The sequence below is a fragment of the Phytophthora infestans genome, genomic scaffold (genome assembly GCF_000142945.1).
Source record: "Phytophthora infestans T30-4 supercont1.37 genomic scaffold, whole genome shotgun sequence".
Classification (NCBI taxonomy): domain Eukaryota; phylum Oomycota; class Peronosporomycetes; order Peronosporales; family Peronosporaceae; genus Phytophthora; species Phytophthora infestans.
Window position 1 is genome coordinate 143,993 of NW_003303722.1, and position 4,959 is coordinate 148,951.

Consider the following 4,959-nt stretch of genomic DNA (forward strand, 5'->3'; position numbering starts at 1 on the left):
CACAGGACGTGCTCGAGGTAGTTAACAATCCAAGCAAACAACAATAAAACAAAACACAGAATGACAGCGGTTGGAGTCGAACCAACATTCTCAGGGCAAGACCCTGCGCTCTATCCATTGAGCTACACTGTCGTATTGGGAGGTTGGAGGGGGGGGCTGACGTGGCGCCGTGTACGCTGCATGCAGCAGTGCAATTTGAGAGGTCTGCGCAGTAGCGTCGAAAAAAGAGCGAGTGAGGCCTCGACCTTATTGTCGGGTACGACGTGTGGCTGGGTATCGCCGACTGATAGAGATTCTGGCCTGCCAAACGGCAGAATTTCATTGGAAAATGGTTGCCCAATGAAATGCGTTCAGTAGTGACTGGCTGTCGATGTCCAACAAGTATCCGGACAGTCAATTTATCCGGATGATTGCCAAGTTCAGTTTCATTTTATTATTTGCCTGCTAGAGAGCACATGACTCTCTAGTGTAATTTGCTTGTTTTCAGCTTTTTTCGATTTTCTCAGCCCACAGGCCGTTTTAGGCGATTCTGAGCCGCCTATAAACTAGACACAACAGGCTCTCTACAGATTCAGTACAGAACGACAAATCTTGCCTATCTTCCTCCAAACATAATGATTACACAAAATTACTTTACTTGTCAGATAAAGTCCGCTGGCCTTTTTCCACTTCATGTACCACAATTGTGGTACCTGTCCGATAGGGCATCTTCATCGTACGGAAGATATGCCTTGAGGCTCTTGCTTAAGTACAAGGCCAAGACGGGTCTCACCGAAGGGTCTGTAGGATAAGCGTGTTGACCATGATGCCGCAAAACCTTGCTCCCAACCTAAACCGCAAACTTCTCTGGAAAGCTTCAACAACCTTAAATTCTAATCCGAAGGGGCGGTGGTCGTACTTATTTGGTAAAATTTTGGGCCATGCAGTAGATCACGATTTCCCGTAATATTCTCCGACTGCGAAATATAGTGAAATCGTGAATAGTTGCATACGGCACACACACCGGTTGCGGTCTTGCTTAAAACACAATGCCATTGCTCCACACTAGTTGGGTCCGTCGTCCAGCAACACCTTTTTGTAATTATAAGCGCACTAGAGTACTACTTTCTATTGACTAGCTACCGCCAGGGGTGATACAATGCCCATTCGGGCTGTTACAGACAATGCGTCTCAAAAAAGAGCACTGACATTCTTTGATCTTGCGCCGTAGATGAGCCTGCACGCGGAGGTACAGCTATTCAAAGTGAGCACCTCATTCGATTGAACGAAGACATAAGATAATTTGATGAGGTTACACCATTATAACCAACTTTGAAAAACTACATATGTGTAACCCAATACAGCGAAGTAGTTTTATTAATCAAGGACCTGGTAAGCTACTTTCGGCGGGGTTCCAGAGGAAGTGGGTTTCTTTGAGAATCTGTAGCTGTAGCATGGTGCTAGCTGCTTCTAGAATTACTACACCTTTTCAACTTCAAAATGGCGACAGGTAAAATCAAAGTGACAAAACGTAAGTTCAAAGTGACATGACACTGACACTTAATATTTATGGGAGTATTTACGTTTGGAGTTCATTAGATGAAAGAGGCAAAAAGTGGCGGCAACTACTCCCGCCAATTTTGGTGGACGCTGGCTGGCTGTACGGCGTCGATGGAATCAGTGGACACTGTTGCTGCAGTTTGTGGCCGCACTGCCTTTCATTCATTTAGCAATTCTCACTGTGCTTCCTACCCACACAGCAATGCTGTACGACGACGCTACCGTTCGACGGGTTCTCCGTGCAGCTCACGAAGGCCAAGATGGCGCGATGTCGCGCCATCGTCAAGCTATTCTACGCGTCCCACCGCACCTCACCATCAAGGCGCACCGTGAAAGCTACCTAAAGCTGGCTGCAGACCTCCTCGTACTCGAAGCTATCACCCCAGAACTTTGCTACAAGTGCTCGTTGCACACCATGAAGTTCCATGCGCGTGCGATCCAGATGAAAGATATGCCTGTAGGAGAATAAAGACAATATCAAGAATAAAGACAATATCAAGTTTGGCTTTGCTGGCTCCTATGTTCGATGTCACTTTGAACTTACGTTTTGTCACTTTGATTTTACCTGTCGCCATTTTGAAGTTGAAAAGGTGTATATTCGGCGAGCATTTTTTTGCTATTGTGCAAACACTACAAATAAAAGATGCTTGCTTTTTTTTTCGAAAAGGTTGGATCAAAAAAAACAAATTTGTCGCCAAATTGTGTTCAAGACCACAAGCGATAGTATTCCGTTTTAGGGTGCACCAAGTAAATAAATGAATTTGATTCGCTTTGGTAATAGTGTGGCACAACGAGAATCTGGTACTCCAGGAAAAAAGTATGATTTCTCATGCCAATACATTTAGTTTACGCGATCAATTGTACCGATCGAGGCACTCCCTACGATAAGGTTGCACTCCGGACTGATACGTGCATGACGAAACACCAATGACACGTCCTCCAAGTTATCCAGTAATTGCAGCAACGGTGACACCATGTCCACTTGAGTGATCAGACTTACCACTCGGTTGATCGTTCCATCCCATCTGGAGAGAACTGATCCGTACATGACAAGGAGTTGGCCCTGCAGTCTGCAAACAATACGAGACCGCTTTCTATCATTGCTAGGATCCGCTCTACTACTTGTAAGACCAGGGAGCAGATTGCTCAGTGAGCGTGAGGTGAATGTGATGCTCGTCGTAGTTGTGGCTACAAGGGTGGCATCGGCAACCTGCTCCAACCCACGTAGTTGAATGTGAACCTCCTGGAAAAGCTCCGTGAAGACTGCCCAGTTTGTCACTAGAGCGTGTAATCCATGCACCGATCCAGCATCTAAGTCCTGTGCCATTGTGGCTCTTAAAAAGGTCATCACATGCGGTTCATTTGCCGTAAGTAGTTCGCGCTTGAACAATCGAAAATAGTCCACAGCGACATGCCAAACAGAGCGCGTCGAAACAAAGAGCACGAGGGTATTTCGTTTCCGCCTTTGTCCTTCAATTTCCCGCTGTAGCTTGAGATTACATGCCTCTAGGTCCTCGATCATTTGGCGTTGTCTTGCCCTGTAGCGCTCTTGGTATTTACGACGACGTTCTCGACATTGTCGACGATAACTCCCAATGTCAGCCATTTTTCTGTCGCCTGATTGTCGAGCCGATCTAACGGCTCTGGTCGATGTTGGCTTTACTGCACTTGTACCGGCAGTCGATGCTGGAGGAGATCTGTCCGTCGTCACGTCATTCTGTTCACACACAGACTGAGATTGCACGTAATAAGCTCGTGATCGCTGCACGACGCTAGCAATGACATTTCCACTGAGCTTTTGCAGGTTGGGCGGGTCGAGAGTGCTAGTAGAAGCTTGCATGGAAGAAGGAGGAGAAATTGCGAAGTGACTTGGGAGCTTAGTAGACGAAAGCAATGAAGGTAGGGTGGGCCGTGGGTAGGTGGGTACCGGTAATCATTGTGGCCGGCACTTATCAGTGGGAGTCGTGCGCACTTTGCGAATGATTTGTAGTTCTCTCGGGATGTGCAATCGGAGTATCCACACATGTATTGTTGGTACTAACATTCGCCCTGTGTCGACTTAGCACTTGACATTTTTTCTTACAAACAACAGCGAGACTACGATACGATTGGGGATCCGAGCCATGGGGACTCGCAATTCTCAGCTCGCGCAGTCAGGGAGCATGATTTTTCGCCTAACTACTATATTAGAACCGTAGTACCGTCCACAAAACTAACAGATAGTACCATATGTCGCCACTTTGCGCAGTACTGATAAAACGTTTCCGTCGCTTTTACTTACAGTCTATACCGGAACAAATGTTTAGTTGAAAAAAGCTGACTGCGAATAGAAAATTTGCGGATCGCACGCGTAAAGTTTATCGCTGTGCGTCGCTTGACCGTTTCATCATGCATTTCTCGATCGCGTTCCAGGTTGCACAGCGCAGCAATGGTGAATCCTACGCTCTTCCAGAAGAGAAAATGACCGACGAAGCTTCAGTGGCAGCTCATTTGTGACCGTCGACGATCGGTCCGCTGAACGAGCTCGTGGAGTGCGTTCTTTATTTAAATAATTTGATGTCGACAAATAAAGTATTAATATTTTCTCAAACATCTTGCAACTTTTAAGATCCGACTGAAGAACTTAAGTTTCTGGAGCAGCTAAGGCTTTAGAATATCGTTCAGAAATATATACCAGTGGAATAATGAAGGTCGCGTTATTCCACTATTATAAATTGTTGGAATATCGGTCGGTAATCTATCTGTCATTTATTTAGATTTTATCCATTCCAACAAGAAACTAAAATCTCTACTGTAAAAAATGCTGCCAAACATCGCTGATTGGTTAATTTTGCTCAGTAGGCGTAGTGCTACAGGATGACAAACGTTTTGTGGCCCCTAACACAGTTATTCAAGCAGCGAATATAGCGTATTCTACCGAATAAACTATCCACTCCACTTAACTAAAATAAGGATTATATTATTCTCTAGAAAGTTTTAGCCATTAGTGGCCAACAACATTTTTTCTGCAGGTGCTGTCCAGATTCCGCTAGCACTATTTTAGAAAATGGCAAATAGTTGATATCGCTATTTTGGACTGCAGCAGCAAGTATTTTTTTGTCATCCGGCTAAAGTAAGTTGGTAGCAAAATGCCTTGGATAAGCAATAGAAGCACCTTCTTAAAAAACAGTGAGAATGGGATTACCATGGGTCTACCGACGCTCAAGTGAAATTATTTTAGCATGAGCGACTCTCTAGCGTGTATTGAAGTGCATGTGGATAAATGTGTCTTCAGCCTTTGTCAATGGCGATATAAATTGGAAGCAGTAGCTCGATTCAAGCAAGATGGAGCAGAGTCGGCTAAAAATTCGTGCGAGGCTAGCCTCACACTTTCACGAGTGGGTTTCCAGTCTACTGATGCAGAAATTGCTAAACGGCGAT